Genomic DNA, 20,899 nt, shown 5'->3' on the forward strand with positions numbered 1-20,899 from the left:
GGCGTGGAAATGGCAAAAATTAGAGCCAAAATGCACCTTCACTTCCAAATGGCGGACTTCCTGTTGGTTTGCGTCAATGGTACCACTGACTTTTTGTTCGTCTTGGCATGATACACATGTGTGCCAAATTTCATACATGTAGCTAAAACGATGTGTTCGTAGGGCTGCATTTAACAAGGCATAGGTGGCGCTACAGAGCATTTCCCAGTGCTCATATGTAAAACCATTAAAATACAAAATTTTTCACCAGACCTGGCATGTGTGCAAAATTCCAAGAGTTTTCGAGCATGTTAAGCCCTCAAAAGGCCTTCTTTTGCCTGAATAATAATAATAATAATATAATAATAATAATAATAATTAAAGCTGCAAGCAGCGATATGAGGGCCCTCGCACCCCCGGCGCGTCGAGCCAAGCCCAACACCTAAAACCAGCGCTTCCGATCTGATGTCACATTGATGGAATTCATGCATTTAACCACCAGCTAAAATTTCATCTCATTCAACCATTATTATAGTCGTCCCACTAGGTGGCGCTCTAACCATTACTGACAAATGGCATAACAAACATTTCCGAGCTCGAGTCTCATCACGCCTGCGACCTTTGGGAGAGATTGGACATTGTGTTTTGAGCGACAGCAGGTTATGCTTTTTGGCGAGTGATTGAAACTCCACGTGCCGCCATGACCACCCCGTTTCCCTGAACGTAAAAAGCTTCGCAATTTAACATCACAAAGGTCTTTAGATTCCACACACAGGAGATCGCGTAAATCTAATGAAATCCCTTGGAGGAGTTCGTCAAAGTATGAGGCCTGAAAAGAGGGGAAAATGTCGCCAAATTTACACATTAATTTTAAAATGGCTGACTTCCTGTTGGATTTGGGATATTGCTCCAAGAGACTTTTTTGTACATCTTGATATCTCCAATAAGCTTGCCAGGTTTCAAACTCATACATAAAACACAGAGCAGGGGCTGTTGTTTTGAAATTTTGTAGGGGGCGCTGTGGAGCCATTTTGCGCTCTTCAAGGAAAATGAACATATAAAAAGAAATCCCTCATCACATTAGAGGTGTGCGCCAAATTTCAAGACTTTTTAAACTTTTCAAGCCCCTCAAAAGCCACTTCATCTTTCATGGTGAACTGCGCTGCCACCAGGGGTGCGCCGTTCAGTTTATAGTCACAATTTCTCACTGAAGCATCAAGAGGGACTGATGGTGATATTCACCGCTTTTGAGGTGGCCACGATGAACCTGTGAAAATCAGTACAACAAAATGAAAGACATGACATTTCCTGGTGCCACTAGGTGGCGCTCTACGTATTCCTGACAATGGGCATATCAATCTGTTCAGGGCGGGTCTGACATCATCCCTGTAAAATCTGGTACTGATCAGATTGGATTTCATTGAGTTACACTAATTTGTTTCTTCATGGCGAGACCTCAATGTTCGCCATGCTGCTGGGGTCACACCCTTCAGCGAAAACTCACAGTTTTCTCTGTAACCCAAGACCAACTCCTTAAGGCTTTCCTGGAGAAATTTGAGGCTGCAGATGTCACCCATTACAATACTGTACCCCAAAGTGTAAAACATGACATTTCCTGTTCCCACTAGGTGGCGCTGTCCCTGATGTCAAATATGGCAGTTGAAATATGTTCAGGGGTGGAGCCTTATCATATGTGTCCACTTTGGTCAAGGTCGGACAATGTATGACAGAACGAGAGGCAATAAGATTTTCATGGCGAGTCATCGAAATTCGCCGTGGCGCCACGGCCTCACAGTAACCCGAAAACTCAAAAGCTCCGCAATTTAATATGGCCCAGGTGTGTAGTTGACACTGACCAAATATGAAGCTTGTACGATGAAATTCCAATGAGGAGTTCGCAAAAGTTCGAGGCATGGAAATGGCAAAATTAGAGCCAAAATGTCACCTTCACTTCCAAATGGCGGACTTCCTGTTGGTTTAGGACATGGCCATAATAGACTTTTTGTGCGTCTCCGAACGTTAGATATGTGTTCCGAGTTTTATACATGTAGGTCATACCCATCTCGGGGGCTCGCGTTTCTCATTTTTCTAGGTGGCGCTACTGAGCCAATTTTCCCTGGACATGTCTACGGACATTAAAATACGTAAATTTTCACCAGACCTGACGGGTGTGCAAAATTTCATGAGTTTTGAGCATGTTTAGGCCCTCAAAAGGCCGATTCATTTGCCGAAATAATAATAATAATAATAATAATAATAATAATAATAAGAATAATAATAATTAAAGCTGCAAGCAGCGATATGAGGGCCCTCGCACCCCCGGCGCGTCGAGCCAAGCCCAACACCTAAAACCAGCGCTTCCGATCTGATGTCACATTGATGGAATTCATGCATTTAACCACCAGCTAAAATTTCATCTCATTCAACCATTATTATAGTCGTCCCACTAGGTGGCGCTCTAACCATTACTGACAAATGGCATAACAAACATTTCCGAGCTCGAGTCTCATCACACCTGCGACCTTTGGGAGAGATTGGACATTGTGTTTTTGAGCGACAGCAGGTTACTGCTTTTTGGCGAGTGATTGAAACTCCACGTGCCGCCATGACCACCCCGTTTCCCTGAACGTAAAAAGCTTCGCAATTTAACATCACAAAGGTCTTTAGATTCCACACACAGGAGATCGCGTAAATCTAATGAAATCCCTTGGAGGAGTTCGTCAAAGTATGAGGCCTGAAAAGAGGGGAAAATGTCGCCAAATTTACACATTAATTTTAAAATGGCTGACTTCCTGTTGGATTTGGGATATTGCTCCAAGAGACTTTTTTGTACATCTTGATATCTCCAATAAGCTTGCCAGGTTTCAAACTCATACATAAAACACAGAGCAGGGGCTGTTGTTTTGAAATTTTGTAGGGGGCGCTGTGGAGCCATTTTGCGCTGTTCAAGGAAATGAACATATAAAAAGAAATCCCTCATCACATTAGAGGTGTGCGCCAAATTTCAAGACTTTTTAAACTTTTCAAGCCCCTCAAAAGCCACTTCGTCTTTCATGGTGAACTGCGCTGCCACCAGGGTGCGCCGTTCAGTTTATAGTCACAATTTTCTCACTGAAGCATCAAGAGGGACTGATGGTGATATTCACCGCTTTTGAGGTGGCCACGATGAACCTGTGAAAATCAGTACAACAAAATGAAAGACATGACATTTCCTGGTGCCACTAGGTGGCGCTCTACGTATTCCTGACAATGGGCATATCAATCTGTTCAGGGCGGGTCTGACATCATCCCTGTAAAATCTGGTACTGATCAGATTGGATTTCATTGAGTTACACTAATTTGTTTCTTCATGGCGAGACCTCAATGTTCGCCATGCTGCTGGGGTCACACCCTTCAGCGAAAACTCACAGTTTTCTCTGTAACCCAAGACCAACTCCTTAAGGCTTTCCTGGAGAAATTTGAGGCTGCAGATGTCACCCATTACAATACTGTACCCCAAAGTGTAAAACATGACATTTCCTGTTCCCACTAGGTGGCGCTGTCCCTGGTGTCAAATATGGCAGTTGAAATATGTTCAGGGGTGGAGCCTTATCATATGTGTCCACTTTGGTCAAGGTCGGACAATGTATGACAGAACGAGAGGCAATAAGATTTTCATGGCGAGTCATCGAAATTCGCCGTGGCGCCACGGCCTCACAGTAACCCGAAAACTCAAAAGCTCCGCAATTTAACATGGCCCAGGGTGTAGTTGACACTGACCAAATATGAAGCTTGTACGATGAAATTCCAATGAGGAGTTCGCAAAAGTTCGAGGCATGGAAATGGCAAAATTAGAGCCAAAATGTCACCTTCACTTCCAAATGGCGGACTTCCTGTTGGGTTTAGGACATGGCCATAATAGACTTTTACGTGCGTCTCCGAACGTTAGATATGTGTTCCGAGTTTATACATGTAGGTCATACCCATCTCGGGGGCTCGCGTTTCTCATTTTTCTAGGTGGCGCTACTGAGCCAATTTTCCCTGGACATGTCTACGGACATTAAAATACGTAAATTTTCACCAGACCTGACGCGTCTGCAAAATTTCATGAGTTTTCGAGCATGTTTAGGCCCTCAAAAGGCCGATTCATTTGCCGAAATAATAATAATAATAATAATAATAATAATAATAATAATAATAATAATAATAATAATAATAAGAAACAGAGCAGATACAATAGGGCCTTCGCACTTTTGTGCTCGGGCCCTAATAATAATAATAATAATAATAATAAGAAACAGAGCAGATACAATAGGGCCTTCGCACTCTCGGTGCTCGGGCCCTAATTAAAGCTGCAAGCAGCGATATGAGGGCCCTCGCACCCCCGACGCGTCGAGCCAAGCCCAACACCTAAAACCAGCGCTTCCGATCTGATGTCACATTGATGGAATTCATGCATTTAACCACCAGCTAACATTTCATCTCATTCAACCATTATTATAGTCGTCCCACTAGGTGGCGCTCTAACCATTACTGACAAATGGCATAACAAACATTTCCGAGCTCGAGTCTCATCACGCCTGCGACCTTTGGGAGAGATTGGACATTGTGTTTTTGAGCGACAGCAGGTTACTGCTTTTTGGCGAGTGATTGAAACTCCACGTGCCGCCATGACCACCCCGTTTCCCTGAACATAAAAAGCTTCGCAATTTAACATCACAAAGGTCTTTAGATTCCACACACAGGAGATCGCGTAAATCTAATGAAATCCCTTGGAGGAGTTCGTCAAAGTATGAGGCCTGAAAAGAGGGGAAAATGTCGCCAAATTTACACATTAATTTTAAAATGGCTGACTTCCTGTTGGATTTGGGATATTGCTCCAAGAGACTTTTTTGTACATCTTGATATCTCCAATAAGCTTGCCAGGTTTCAAACTCATACATAAAACACAGAGCAGGGGCTGTTGTTTTGAAATTTTGTAGGGGGCGCTGTGGAGCCATTTTGCGCTCTTCAAGGAAAATGAACATATAAAAAGAAATCCCTCATCACATTAGAGGTGTGCGCCAAATTTCAAGACTTTTTATACTTTTCAAGCCCCTCAAAAGCCACTTCATCTTTCATGGTGAACTGCGTTGCCACCAGGGTGCGCCGTTCAGTTTATAGTCACAATTTTCTCACTGAAGCATCAAGAGGGACTGATGGTGATATTCACCGCTTTTGAGGTGGCCACGATGAACCTGTGAAAATCAGTACAACAAAATGAAAGACATGACATTTCCTGGTGCCACTAGGTGGCGCTCTACGTATTCCTGACAATGGGCATATCAATCTGTTCAGGGCGGGTCTGACATCATCCCTGTAAAATCTGGTACTGATCAGATTGGATTTCATTGAGTTACACTAATTTGTTTCTTCATGGCGAGACCTCAATGTTCGCCATGCTGCTGGGTCACACCCTTCAGCGAAAACTCACAGTTTTCTCTGTAACCCAAGACCAACTCCTTAAGGCTTTCCTGGAGAAATTTGAGGCTGCAGATGTCACCCATTACAATACTGTACCCCAAAGTGTAAAACATGACATTTCCTGTTCCCACTAGGTGGCGCTGTCCCTGATGTCAAATATGGCAGTTGAAATATGTTCAGGGGTGGAGCCTTATCATATGTGTCCACTTTGGTCAAGGTCGGACAATGTATGACAGAACGAGAGGCAATAAGATTTTCATGGCGAGTCATCGAAATTCGCCGTGGCGCCACGGCCTCACCGTATCCCGAAAACTCAAAAGCTCCGCAATTTAACATGGCCCAGGTGTGTAGTTGACACTGACCAAATATGAAGCTTGTACGATGAAATTCCAATGAGGAGTTCGCAAAAGTTCGAGGCATGGAAATGGCAAAATTAGAGCCAAAATGTCACCTTCACTTCCAAATGGCGGACTTCCTGTTGGGTTTAGGACATGGCCATAATAGACTTTTATGTGCGTCTCCGAACGTTAGATATGTGTTCCGAGTTTTATACATGTAGGTCATACCCATCTCGGGGGCTCGCGTTTCTCATTTTTCTAGGTGGCGCTACTGAGCCAATTTTCCCTGGACATGTCTACGGACATTAAAATACGTAAATTTTCACCAGACCTGACGCGTGTGCAAAATTTCATGAGTTTTTGAGCATGTTTAGGCCCTCAAAAGGCCGATTCATTTGCCGAAATAATAATAATAATAATAATAAGAAGAAGAAGAAGAAGAAGAAGAAGAAGAAGAAACAGAGCAGATACAATAGGGCCTTCGCACTTTTGTGCTCGGGCCCTAATAATAATAATAATAATTAAAGCTGCAAGCAGCGATATGAGGGCCCTCGCACCCCCGGCGCGTCGAGCCAAGCCCAACACCTAAAACCAGCGCTTCCGATCTGATGTCACATTGATGGAATTCATGCATTTAACCACCAGCTAAAATTTCATCTCATTCAACCATTATTATAGTCGTCCCACTAGGTGGCGCTCTAACCATTACTGACAAATGGCATAACAAACATTTCCGAGCTCGAGTCTCATCACGCCTGCGACCTTTGGGAGAGATTGGACATTGTGTTTTTGAGCGACAGCAGGTTACTGCTTTTTGGCGAGTGATTGAAACTCCACGTGCCGCCATGACCACTCCGTTTCCCTGAACGTAAAAAGCTTCGCAATTGAACATCACAAAGGTCTTTAGATTCCACACACAGGAGATCGCGTAAATCTAATGAAATCCCTTGGAGGAGTTCGTCAAAGTATGAGGCCTGAAAAGAGGGGAAAATGTCGCCAAATTTACACATTAATTTTAAAATGGCTGACTTCCTGTTGGATTTGGGATATTGCTCCAAGAGACTTTTTTGTACATCTTGATATCTCCAATAAGCTTGCCAGGTTTCAAACTCATACATAAAACACAGAGCAGGGGCTGTTGTTTTGAAATTTTGTAGGGGGCGCTGTGGAGCCATTTTGCGCTCTTCAAGGAAAATGAACATATAAAAAGAAATCCCTCATCACATTAGAGGTGTGCGCCAAATTTCAAGACTTTTTAAACTTTTCAAGCCCCTCAAAAGCCACTTCATCTTTCATGGTGAACTGCGCTGCCACCAGGGTGCGCCGTTCAGTTTATAGTCACAATTTTCTCACTGAAGCATCAAGAGGGACTGATGGTGATATTCACCGCTTTTGAGGTGGCCACGATGAACCTGTGAAAATCAGTACAACAAAATGAAAGACATGACATTTCCTGGTGCCACTAGGTGGCGCTCTACGTATTCCTGACAATGGGCATATCAATCTGTTCAGGGCGGGTCTGACATCATCCCTGTAAAATCTGGTACTGATCAGATTGGATTTCATTGAGTTACACTAATTTGTTTCTTCATGGCGAGACATCAATGTTCGCGATGCTGCTGGGGTCACACCCTTCAGCGAAAACTCACAGTTTTCTCTGTAACCCAAGACCAACTCCTTAAGGCTTTCCTGGAGAAATTTGAGGCTGCAGATGTCACCCATTACAATACTGTACCCCAAAGTGTAAAACATGACATTTCCTGTTCCCACTAGGTGGCGCTGTCCCTGGTGTCAAATATGGCAGTTGAAATATGTTCAGGGGTGGAGCCTTATCATATGTGTCCACTTTGGTCAAGGTCGGACAATGTATGACAGAACGAGAGGCAATAAGATTTTCATGGCGAGTCATCGAAATTCGCCGTGGCGCCACGGCCTCACAGTAACCCGAAAACTCAAAAGCTCCGCAATTTAACATGGCCCAGGTGTGTAGTTGACACTGACCAAATATGAAGCTTGTACGATGAAATTCCAATGAGGAGTTCGCAAAAGTTCGAGGCATGGAAATGGCAAAATTAGAGCCAAAATGTCACCTTCACTTCCAAATGGCGGACTTCCTGTTGGGTTTAGGACATGGCCATAATAGACTTTTATGTGCGTCTCCGAACGTTAGATATGTGTTCCGAGTTTTATACATGTAGGTCATACCCATCTCGGGGGCTCGCGTTTCTCATTTTTCTAGGTGGCGCTACTGAGCCAATTTTCCCTGGACATGTCTACGGACATTAAAATACGTAAATTTTCACCAGACCTGACGCGTGTGCAAAATTTCATGAGTTTTCGAGCATGTTTAGGCCCTCAAAAGGCCGATTCATTTGCCGAAATAATAATAATAATAATAATAATAATAATAATAATAATAATAATAAGAAACAGAGCAGATACAATAGGGCCTTCGCACTTTTGTGCTCGGGCCCTAATAATAATGATAATAATAATAATAATAATAATAATAATAATGAGAAACAGAGCAGATACAATAGGGCCTTCGCACTTTTGTGCTCGGGCCCTAATAATAATAAGAAACGGAGCAGATACAATAGGGCCTTCGCACTCTCGGTGCTCGGGCCCTAATAATAATAATAATAATGATAATAATGATAATAATAATAAATGGAGCAGATACAATAGGGCCTTCGCACTCTCAGTGCTCGGGCCCTAATTAAAGCTGCAAGCAGCGATACGAGGGCCCTCGCACTCTCAGCACGTCGAGCCAAGCCCAACACCTAAAACCAGCGCATCCGATCTGATGTCACATTGAAGGAATTCATGCATTTAACCACCAGCTAACATTTCATCTCATTCATTCATGATTATAGTCGTCACACCAGGTGGCGCTCTAACCATTACTGACAAATGGCATAATAAACATTTCCGAGCTCAAGTCTCATCACACCTGCGACCTTTGGGAGAGACTGGTCATTGTGTTTTTGAGTGACAGCAGATTACTGCTTTTTGGCGAGTGATTGAAACTCCACGTGCCGCCATGACCACCCCGTTTCCCTGAACGTAAAAAGCTTCGCAATTTAACATCACAAAGGTCTTTAGATTCCACGCACTGGAGATCGCGTCAATCTGATGAAATCCCTTAGAGGAGTTTGTCAAAGTACGGTGCCTGCAACTAGGGAAAAAATGTCGCCAAAATGACACATTCATTTTAAAATAGCTGACTTCCTGTTGGATTTAGATTATTGCTCCAAGAGACTTTTTTGTACATCTTGACATCTCCTATAAGCTTACCAGGTTTCAGACTCATACATAAAACACAGAGCAGGGGCTGATGTTTTGAAATTTTGTAGGGGGCGCTGTGGAGCCATTTTGCGCTGTTTGACGAAGATGATCACATAACAAGAAAGCCCTCATCACATTGGAGGTGTCGGCCAAATTTCAAGACTTCTTAAATGTTCCAAGCCCTTCAAAATCCACTTCATCTCTCATGGTGAACTGCGTTGCCACCAGGGTGCGCCGTTCAGTTTAAAGTCACAATTTTCTCACTGAAGCATCACAAGGGACTGATGGTGATATTCACCGGTTTAGAGGTGGCCACGATGAACCTGTGAAAATCAGTACAACAAAGTGAAAGACAAGACATTTCCTCTTGCCAGTAGGTGGCGCTGTGCGTATTCCTGACAATGGGCATATTAATCTGTTCAGGGCGGGTCTGACATCATGCCTGTAAAGTCTGGTTCTGATCAGACTGGATTTCATTGAGTTATACTAATTTGTTTCTTCATGGCGAGACATCAATGTTCGCCATGCTGCTGGGGTCACACCCTTTTGCGAAAAGTCACAGTTTTCACTGTAACCCAAGACCAACTCCTTAAGGCTTTCCTGGAGAAATTTGGGGCTGCAGATGTCACTCATCACAATACTGTACACCAAAGTGTAAAACATGACATTTCCTGTTCCCACTAGGTGGCGCTGTCCCTTGTGTCAAATATGGCAGTTGAAATATGTTCAGGGGTGGAGCCTTATCATATGTGTGCTCTTTGGTTCAGGTCGGACAATGTATGACAGAATGAGAGGCAATAATATTTTCATGGCGAGTCATCAAAATTCGCCATGGCGCCACGGCCTCACCGTATCGCGAAAACTCAAAAGCTCCGCAATTTAACATGGCCCCGGTGTGTAGTTGACACTGACCAAAGATGAAGCTTATACGACCAAATGCCAAGGAGGAGTTCGAAAAAGTTCGAGGCATGGAAATGGCAAAATTAGAGCCAAAATGTCATATTCACGTCCAAATGGCGGACTTCCTGTTGGGTTTAGGACATGGCCATAATAGACTTTTTTGTGCGTCTCCTAACGGTAGATATGTGTTCCGAGTTTCATACATGTAGGTCACACCCACACCGGGGGCTCGCGTTTTTCATTTTTCTAGGTGGCGCTACTGAGCCAATTTTCCCTTGATATTTCTGAGGACATTAAACTACGTAAATTTTCACCAGACCTGACGCGTGTGCAAAATTTCATGAGTTTTTGAGCATGTTTAGGCCCTCAAAAGCCCGATTCATTTGCCGTAATAATAATAATAATAATAATAATAATAATAATAATAATAATAATAAACGGAGCAGATACAATAGGGCCTTCGCACTCTCAGTGCTCGGGCCCTAATAATAAACGGAGCAGATACAATAGGGCCTTCGCACTCTCAGTGCTCGAGCCCTAATAATAATAATAATTAAAGCTGCAAGCAGCGATATGAGGGCCCTCGCACCCCAGCACGTCGAGCCACGCCCGACACCTAAAACCAGCGCTTCCGATCTGATGTCACATTGATGGAATTCATGCATTTAACCACCAGCTAAAATTTCATCTCATTCAATCATGATTATAGTCATCCCACTAGGTGGCGCTCTATCCATTACTGACAAATGGTATAACAAACATTTCCGAGCTCGAGTCTCATCACGCTTGCGACCTTTGGGAGAGATTGGACGTTGTATTTTTGAGTGACAGCAGATTACTGCTTTTTGGCGAGTGATTGAAACTCCACGTGCCGACACGACCACCCCGTTTCCCTGAACGTAAAAAGCTTTGCAATTTAACATCACAAAGGTCTTTGGATTCCACGCACTGGAGATTGTGTAAATCTGATGAAATCCCTTGGAGGAGTTCGTCAAAGAAAGGTGCCTGAAAAGAAGGGGAAATGTCGCCAAAATTAAGATAAGATAAGATAAGATAAGACAAGATAAGATAAGATAAGATAACCTTTATTAGTCCCACACGTGGGAAATTTGTTTTGTCACAGCAGGAAGTGGACAGTGCAAAAGTTATGAAGCAAAAATTAGAATAAAATAAAATAAGAATAAATACAGTACACAACTGTACAGAATAGAATAAAATAAAATACTATATACAGTAGAATAAAATAGAATAAAATATACAATGAGATAAAAATAGAGTACAAATGCTATATACAATTGAGTAAAAATACAACGATGCCAGAAAAGATTATTGCACATTAGTGTTATTGCACATGTGTGGATGTGTGTGTTTGATCAGTTGAAGTCTTTATTGTGGAGTCTGACAGCAGTGGGGAGGAAAGACCTGCGAAATCTCTCCGTCCCACACCGTGGGTGCTGCAGCCTGCCACTGAAGGAGCTGCTCAGTGCTGTCACAGTCTCATGCATGGGGTGGGAGATGGTGTCCAACAGGGATGACAGCTTAGCCACCATTCTCCTGTCACTCACCACCTCCACTGGGTCCAGAGGGCATCCTAGAACAGAGCTGGCCCTGCGGATCAGCCTGTTCAGTCTCTTCCTGTCCCCGGCGGAGATATTGCCGCCCCAGCAGACCACACCATAAAAGATGGCTGAGGCCACCACAGAGTCATAGAAGGTCTTCAGGAGTGGGCCCTCTACTCCAAACGACCTGAGTCTCCGCAGCAGGTACAGCCCGCTCTGCCCTTTCCTGTAGAGGGCGTCTGAATTATGAGTCCAGTCCAGTTTGTTGTTCAGATGAACACCAAGGTACCTGTAGCTGTCCACAGCCTCAATGTCCATACCTTGGATGTTCAGTGGTTGCAGTGGAGGATGTTTGTGCCTGCGGAAGTCTACCACCAGCTCCTTGGTTTTACTGGCATTGATCTGGAGGTAGTTCAGCTGGCACCAGTCCACAAAGTCTTGAGTCAGTCCTCTGTACTCCTTGTCATCCCCATCAGTGATGAGGCCGACTATTGCAGAGTCATCAGAGAACACACATTAATTTCAATATGGCTGACTTCCTGTTGGATTTGGGATATTGCTCCAAGAGACTTTTTTGTACATCTTGATGTCACCTATAAGCTTAACAGGTTTCAGACTCATACATAAAACACAGAGCAGGGGCTGATGTTTTGAAATTTTGTAGGGGGCGCTGTGGAGCCATTTTGCGCTAATTAATGAAAATGATCACATATCCAGATAGCCCTCATCACATTGGAGGTGTGCGCCAAATTCCAAGACTTTTCAAACTTTCCAAGCCCCTCAAAAGCCATTGCATCTGTCATGGTGATCTGCATTGCCACCAGGGTGCGCCGTTCAGTTTAAAGTCACAATTTTCTCACTGAGGGACTGATGGTGATATTCCCCGCTTTTGAGGTGGCCACGATGAACCTGTGAAAATCAGTACAACAAAATGAAAGACATGACATTTCCTGTTCCCACTAGGTAGCGCTCTGCGTATTCCTGACAATGGGCACATCAATCTGTTCAGGGTCAGTCTGACATCATGCCTGTACAGTCTGGTACTGATCAGTCTGGATTTCATTGAGTTATACTAATTTGTTTCTTCATGGCGAGACATCAAAGTTCGCCATGCTGCTGGGGTCACACCCTTTTCTGAAAGGTCACAGTTTTCACTGTAACCCAAGACCAACTCCTTAAGGCTTTCTTGGAGAAATTTGAGGCTGCAGATGTCACCCATCACTATACAGTACCCCAAAGTGTAAAACATGACATTTCTGGTTCCCACTAGGTGGTGCTGTCCCTGATGTGAAATATGGCAGTTGAAATATGTTCAGGGGTGGAGCCTTATCATATGTGTGCTCTTTGGTCCAGATCGGACAATGTATGAGGGAATGAGAGGCAATAATATTTTCATGGCAAGTCATCGAAATTCGCCGTGGCGCCACGGCCTCACCGTATCGCGAAAACTCAAAAGCTCCACAATTTAACATGGCCCAGGTGTGTAGTTGAAACTGACCAAAGATGAAGCTTATACGACCAAATGCCAAGAAGGAGTTTGAAAAAGTTCTAGGCATGGAAATGGCAAAATTAGAGTCAAAATGTCACCTTCACGTGTAAATGGCGGACTTCCTGTTGGGTTTGCATCAATGGTTCCACTGACTTTTTTGTTCATCTTGGCATGATACACATGTGTGCCAGATTTCATACATGTAGCTCAAACGATGTGGTTGTAGGGCTGCATTTAACAAGGCATAGGCGGCGCTCAAGAGCCATTTCCCAGTGCTCATATGTAAAACAATTAAAATACAAAATTTTTCACCAGACCTGGCATGTGTGCAAAATTTCATGAGTTTTTGAGCATGTTAAAGCCCTCAAAAAGGCAATTCATTTCAATGAAAAATAATAATAATAAGTAGAAAGCGAAAATTTCTGAAGAAATTTTAAGTGTGCCTATGCCGCTGCTAATCAGTGTAGTTTGCCATTCATACGGCTGCTTAGGGCAAAACTCAGAAGAGCAGCCATTCTCCACCATGAACTATGGTAAAAACAAACACCGCTCACGCTTCACAGATGACAGCTTACAGTTTTGTGTAAAGATGAAGTTACTTCGTACAGCGCCGATTTGCAGACGCTGTGCACACAGGTTCATGAGCAGACGTCCCATTATACCACGGCAGACCCGACAATGTTTGCACGAACACGCTTTGAAGCATTACGTTATGGACCACTTTTCACACATGGTTGGTTTACCCACACAGCCGGATGTAGCTTTTCAAATTACAGCCCGACACACACCCTAAAAACAGCCGAGAGAGCACAGACTACGCCCAAGAGTCGTGATTGCAGATGCCGCTCAGGTGGGTCCACTTCCCCTGCAGCGGCACTGCAGGGGCCCCGCCACACACATCAAACACATAAAATAAATATTTATGCACTTTTGCATTCACTTTTTGTTTTTTGTTATTTTTACACAGTGTTCTGAATGATGAACAATGGTCTACAGCCAATCTTGTGTATTATTATACAAACTTTGGTTGTAAGATTCAGATAACTATTTAATAAAAGCTAAATATTTTATATGAGAGTAAGAAAGAAAAGTATATCTTTGTGTCCACCTTTCTCTGTTAATGCCCTACCTGGCCCCCCGGCAAAAGCTTTGCTAGATCCGCCCCTGCACAGTTACCAGCTGTCAGCTACACAAAAAAGGAGCTTGGTGTTTATTTGTCTCTCAGAAACAGTTCATAACTTCCCTTCAACTCATTCATGTCACCTAAAGGGTAAACCTGTTTCTCCATCACCTGTTCAGCTCTGATGATTCAGTAAGGACATCTCCTGGTTTGGACCAGCCGTTTTTACAGCTGTGGCTCCAGCAAACATCAGCTGATACTAGAAATTAAAAGCAAATGAATTCTAACAACAGCTGATCAAGCAGATCCAGCCGCACAAAATGAGGTAACATATATGAAGCTTGTCTCAAAACTGTGGGGCGAGTTTCGCTGCAAAATTTCAGGCGGAAACTGAATAATAATAATAATAATAATAACTAGAAAGGGAAAATTTCAGAAGAAATTTTAAGTGTGCCTATGCTACTGCCAATGAGTGTAGTTTGCCTTTAATGTGGTTCAATTAGTGCCGGTTGCCATTTATAACACTAGAGGGAGCAATATGCAACATGAGCATAGTTTGCTATTTATACCACACGGAGGGGGGAAATGGAATACAGCTGATTTTCAATTTAAAGCAAAGTAAGCTGTATTGTGATCTCTGTTATAGGCAGCATACAGAGATGAGAGAAAGATGCTCCAGTTACATGATTACAAAAGAAGTTAATAGATATAAAAGAAATAAATTATGCTTTAGTGTCAGGTGTTCAAGAGAAGTTACAATTTAGATTTTACAGTTTTGAGTCGTTTAAAGTGGTAGAAAAAAAATGTCCATTAAGCGGTATTCAATTTGTATTTCAAAGGTATTTTAATGTGAAAGGGGAAATTCCACATGCAAATTATGAAATTTCCCTTTGTGGGACTAATAAATGTATCATGTTATTCAAACAATATTTTGTACAAATACCATTTACAATAATGTATGACATTTAAACATGATATTTAGATTGTGGTAAATAGCAAAGGAATATAAAATAAAAAAGGAAAAGGAAAGCATTCAAGTAACTTTATATTATGAACTGAAGAGTAAGGCAAAAGTATAAATGAAAAGCATACAAGCATTAATGTATATAGATAAACCCAACAATCATATGACCTCCTATGAGCAAGCACTTTGGCGACAGTGGGAAGGAAAAACTCCCTTTTGACAGGAAGAAACCTCCGGCAGAACCAGGCTCAGGGAGGGGCGGCCATCTGCCGCGACCGGTTGGGGTGAGATGTAAACAAATCCAAAACTGTCCACAGAGCTACAGGGGGCACACTGGGATAGCAACAGCAGCCATAGAGGGAAACAGATTAGGATGTTCTTCCCAGTACTGAAGTGGGTCGGCTTTTCTTATGTGTGCGTTTTTCTTTGAGAGGTAGGTCTCCACTTTAGTTTCTGTTGATGAGGCACTCACGGATACTTCTGGATAAGGGTCATTTGGAAGCAAGTGGCTGGCTGACTTTGCGAAAACAGCTAGAAACAGATGAAAGGAAAACACAATTTAAAACAATAACACAAGAGACATCACAAAGCGCAGCTCTTCAGTTAGCAAACTGGCAAGTAATGAAGTTCTAAAAAATAATTGGAAAAAAAAATCTAACTTTAGAACTAAATGACCCAAAACTAAATTAAAAATGAAGTAAAAAAAGAAATTGGCTTAATACTGGTGTCTTCTGATGAGGTAAGTTGCCATGCGAGGTAAAAACCACACGTGGCTGTAATTTGGTGGCCTGTATACAGTTCCAATCCAAGCATGTAGTTGGCTTAAATGGGTTTAATACTGGTGTCTTTTGATCACTTGACTGTATATAAACCTGTTGAACAAAAGGTGTATTTTAATTTCACTATACCTGCCCATCCTTGTAGCCGGTTTCTAGTAGCATGGCACAGTTTCAAGATCAGTGTAGGGCTTCTCCACTGCCTTCACTGGACAGAACACATCTGAGGAGTTATGAATGGATGGATGACTTAATGAATGGATGAGATTATAGTTTGTTTCAAACAATATCAATATCAAATGTTACAATATAAAGTAAGAAACAAAAATACAATTACCTGTTATGGCAGGGATCCCATCAGGTGCAGTTGCAGTCTTTCTGTTCACGTTTCTGGTCAGCTCTTCAATGGATGAGAGCAGTCTTATCTATCAGCTCCCACTGGTGAGCTGTCAGTGTTGCTGGTAGAGTGTGCTCAGTTGCAAAGACACTAAGATCACTTGGCAAGTCCATATCCCTCACAACCTTGCAGTCATTTTGTGTTAGTGAATTACACAATAAATGGGGTTGTGATAACTGTGATATGTATTCAGAACACCTGATTGGAGGCAGGCGTATGGCTGTGATATGTAAAGGTGATCAATCAATGTGTGTTTTTCGGTAGTTGCAGCAGTAATAAGTTGTGCATATCCTCTTGACTGAAACAGTTCTTGGATGGGTTTTTTTCCTCTGCTCATAAGGTCCTCATTGAAGTCACCACAAACAATAATTGGTTGGCAATTCATCATTTCCAATGAGTCCAAAAGACATTGCATTTGTGGTAAAAACCTCACGTGGCTGTAATTTGGTGGCCTGTATACAGTTGCTATCAAAGCTGTGACTGGCGATTCAACCTTGATAACAACAAATTCAAGGTCAGTCACATTTTGCAGGTATTTTCGAGACTCTGCTGTAAGAACTGTTTTGTAGTACATTGCAACTCCACCGCCATTTACCTTTGCCATGTCTGTATGGTTTGTGTAAGAGACGTGTCTGTTGCGTGTGGCCATGTTGTACTGTTCCAGCTGGAAGCGGGGAGAAACTGATGATCCAGACAAGTGAGTTTCTGTTATGCATAAAACATCAGCAAGGCTGAGTTCATGGTGGCATCTCATGTCCTCCATGTGAGTTGGGAGACCTTGTGCATTGTGATGGATAATTGTCAACGTGGGGACTGTGGGAACAACTGATTTTAAGAATTGCAACAGTGGTCTTGCATTCTCAAATGATGCATGTCTCATATTTTTGAGTGCATCTGTGATGGCAGGATCAGCATAGATTTTCCTTTCATCAAAGTCTGTGATGTACAGTCCTTTAAGTGAGGTTGTGCGGCTGAGTGCAACATAGGCCATTCCAGGTTCAAAAACACGCTTCAAACATACTACTGCTGACTCCATTGTCATGCCTTGTACTTTGTGAGCTGTACATGCAAAGGCCAACTTCATTGGAAATTGCCTGCGAAGAACTCCTTTTTTACTTGTAGATTCTTCACATTTCTCAATATATACCAGGTTGTCTGAGGATCCTTGTATTTTTCTGCGAAATGTTTGCCCAGAATTTTGATTGTCCAGCGTAAGTCCAATGAGATTCAGTTTTTGGTCCATCCTGTGTGGTTGTCACAATGTTCGTGATTGTTCCAAATGTCCCATTAACAAGCCCATCTTCAACATCCAAATTTCTAATAATCATAACACGCACTCCAGGTGCAGCTTGTATGTTATCAGGTAAATCTCTTTTGTTGCCTTTCATCATATCTGCCAGGAGGACCATCTCACCCGTTTGTGGGTCTTTTCTGTGGTCTTCGGCCTGAATATTTATGATATCAGAATGAAGAGCAGTTACAGTTGCTGAATTGTGTTTGTCGACCTCTTTGTTTGTAGCATAAATGTGTAATACATTAGATGGACAGTCTTTTATGTCATGGATAGCCTGTGTGAGCAAGGCTTTGTCATTGGCTTCAAAAGAATCTGTTTTTTGCTTCACTCTTATCCTGTTCAGAACTTCAGCAAAAGAATGATCATCTTTCTGTCGCATGATTTCTGTCAGGTTGACCATGTGGAAATAGTCTTTCCAGAGATCAAGAACATTGTCCTCGTACACACAGAGTGGTTTGGCTTTTCCAAGGGGTGGCAGCTGGTAAAAGTCTCCTACTGCAAGGATAGACATCCCACCAAAAGGCTTCTTGTTTCCTTTGATCTGCTGAAGTCTCCAGTGGATGTAGGCAAAAAGGTCTTTAGAAACCATAGATATCTCATCAATGACCAGAATCTCTGCATTTGAAAGTGAAGCTCTCACTTCATCCAGTGCATTGCCCAGTCCCTGATACGGCGGTTTTAAAGATTTTGGCAGCTTTAGCAGAGAGTGCAGTGTTTTCCCAGATATGTTAAAAGCTGCAGTGCCAGTAAATGCAGTCAGCAGTACTGCAGGGTAGGACATGTCTGCTTGGTCACGGAATCTGGGGAGTTGGTGCAAAATCTTTGTTGCCTCCTCATATATGCACTTGATAACATGTGATTTTCCACAGCCAGCTCCTCCAGAGACAAAATAAAAGAACTGCTCAGGACAGTGACTCCACACAAGTTTGAAACACCACTCACGCACTGCGTAGAATATGGATGCTTGGGTTTCATTCAGACTTTGGTACATTTTTCTGACAAAGTCTGGGCTCAGCTTTGGTGCTATGATTGCTGGCATGGCTCCACTGCTGCTACCACTGACTTGGTAGTCTGGAACAATGTCCATTTCATTTTCGTCAGTGTCATGTCTGGATTGTCGTTGGGCCACACACTCTAAACGATCTACTTCAACCTCAGGTGCAAAGGTGTTCCATGCATTGATAAGTGGGCCTTGTTGTTCAATCTGTTCCAGTGCCCTTTCCATTGTTTTGCCATGGCTTTCATAACGCTTTTTGTTAAAGGTAACAATTGGCCGCACAGCAAAACCATGTTTTCCTCCACTTTTGTAGAATTGTTCGGATGTGGGGTATTTTGTGTTTTTAAGGTCATCATTTGATCGATGTGGAAAATAAAGTTTTAGTAGTCTGCTATAAAACTTCTCTGGTTGTTTCTTTTCTGAGAACCGAGGATATCTGATTATTGCAGGTTTCCCTCTTGTTCTCTTTTGAATATAACCCATGTTATTCAAAAGAGGGATGGCATTTTTTGACTCTGTTTGACGGCTGTAGAGAATCCTGTACTCTGAAGCAAATTCAGCCAAACACATTCTTTCAAACTCAGGTGTTCTGGGTCTGTTTGCATATTTTTCTGGCAATCCAGACATCCACACATTTTCATCATCTGGTGCCATGCTTTGCAACCTGCTCATCGGGAGACTCATTTTCAGGGCATCATCATCAGTCTGTATGAACACCACACTGCGTGAACACTTTTTTAGTGGCAGGCTGCATGTCCTTGCCACGGATTCTTGGGCGCTGACTTCTCTGTGTTTAGCATATGCCTGCATTATCTGTTTCATTTCATCTCTTTCATTGACATTGGACTTTTTTACCTCCTGAATGACTCCATTAAGAAATTGTGTCATCTCAAATTCAGGTTTAGAGACATAAGACATCATGTACATCAGGCAGCTGTAGTCATCAATGACATATTGGATGTCCATGTTGGCATTCCAGGCCCTCAGCAGATCTGCATTGTATGCATTCACCCAGCAGTCATTAGGTTCACGCTTTAAGAGGATGACATGGCCATTGCTTAAATTGAAGACACAATCCAAGTATTGTTCATTAGTTAATTTGCATTTGTGAAGCAGCTCAGACAAGTCTTCAAACGAGGAATTTGGGTCACAGAGCAAATCTCTCAATGGCTGGAGTTTTTCTTTGGCCTATTTCTGTTTTTTTGCGAGAGCCATTCGTCTGTTTTTTTTGCTTTTGTTTTTCATTTGTGCCTTTCTCCTTACTTGTGCTATGCTGCTTATCATTGTGATCATCGTCATCATCTGGGCTTGGGAAAGTGATCATTGTTTGGTCTATGGGTAGTTTGGGGAACCCAAACCTACATGACACATTACCTTTTTTACAGGATCTGGAGTGATTTCTGCTGTGGACTTGAACCTCAGACACAATTTTGTGAAGTTCAGGATCGGCATTTTGGTCAGGCATCTTACATGTTATGTACTTGTCAATAAATTTGTACACGTGGTCTTCAAGGTCGCTTCCAAATTTAGGTGCATCTTTGACCCAAACCAGTAAATGGATATGAGGGCTACCTCTGGCCTGAAACTCCACTCGATAAAAGTAATCTTCTACTTCACCGATGGGCTGTGCCGGGGACAGAATCAGTGTTGTCATTAGTGCATCGACTCTTTTTTCAAACAATCGCATCACAGTCACAGGCTTGCTTCGGAGAATTTCACACTTTGTGTTCCAGTCAAGTTGTGAAAAATCCACTTGTTCACCTTGTTGAGTTTTTATGACCTCAACAACCTTAGGCCATCTCATTTCAGCAGCTGAAAATGTCAGGAAAAAAGTTGGCTTTCCTAACTGTCTGACCATAGCATGCAGATCTTTCAGTGCCTTTTCCCAATAGGCTGGAGTACCTCTCAGAGGTTTCATGAAGCGTGTTGCATCTTTGTTATTTATCAGTCTCTCCACTTCGTCTTTATTTTGAAGCATTCTGTTACAAATTCTACGTCCATCCTTGGTGATTGCCTTACCTTTGCGCAATTGGATGGACATGCTGTTTGTAGCCATGTGTGTTTCTGTTACAAACTGTGCAAAGAATAGGTAGCTTTGGTCAGTTGCAAACCGTGTATCTGCAGAGAACAGCCGTGTATTAAAATACATGCTTGGGGACAGTTTGACTTGTCTGGCTTCATCTAATGTGTTCTGTCCAGTTGGGAACTGCACAGGAAAGGCCATGGCTTCAAGTTTAGGAATAGAGAAAAGCCAACAGGTCTATTTCCTTGGGCGGGTGCAATGCTAAATATTCCTTCACCATATGATAAAATGTCCTGTGCTATATCTGGTGGTTGCATACAGGTGTCTAGAACA

At 42.7% G+C, this 20,899-nt stretch overlaps 1 protein-coding gene across 3 annotated transcripts in view; it reads left to right on the forward strand.

Annotated features, from left to right (window-relative positions):
* The window catches only part of LOC100707149 (carbonic anhydrase-related protein 10), a 1,009,504-nt gene that overhangs the window by 352,583 nt on the left and 636,022 nt on the right, over positions 1–20,899 (forward strand). The window lies entirely within an intron of this gene.

The sequence above is a fragment of the Oreochromis niloticus genome, linkage group LG8 (genome assembly GCF_001858045.2).
Source record: "Oreochromis niloticus isolate F11D_XX linkage group LG8, O_niloticus_UMD_NMBU, whole genome shotgun sequence".
NCBI classification, from domain to species: Eukaryota; Metazoa; Chordata; class Actinopteri; order Cichliformes; family Cichlidae; genus Oreochromis; species Oreochromis niloticus.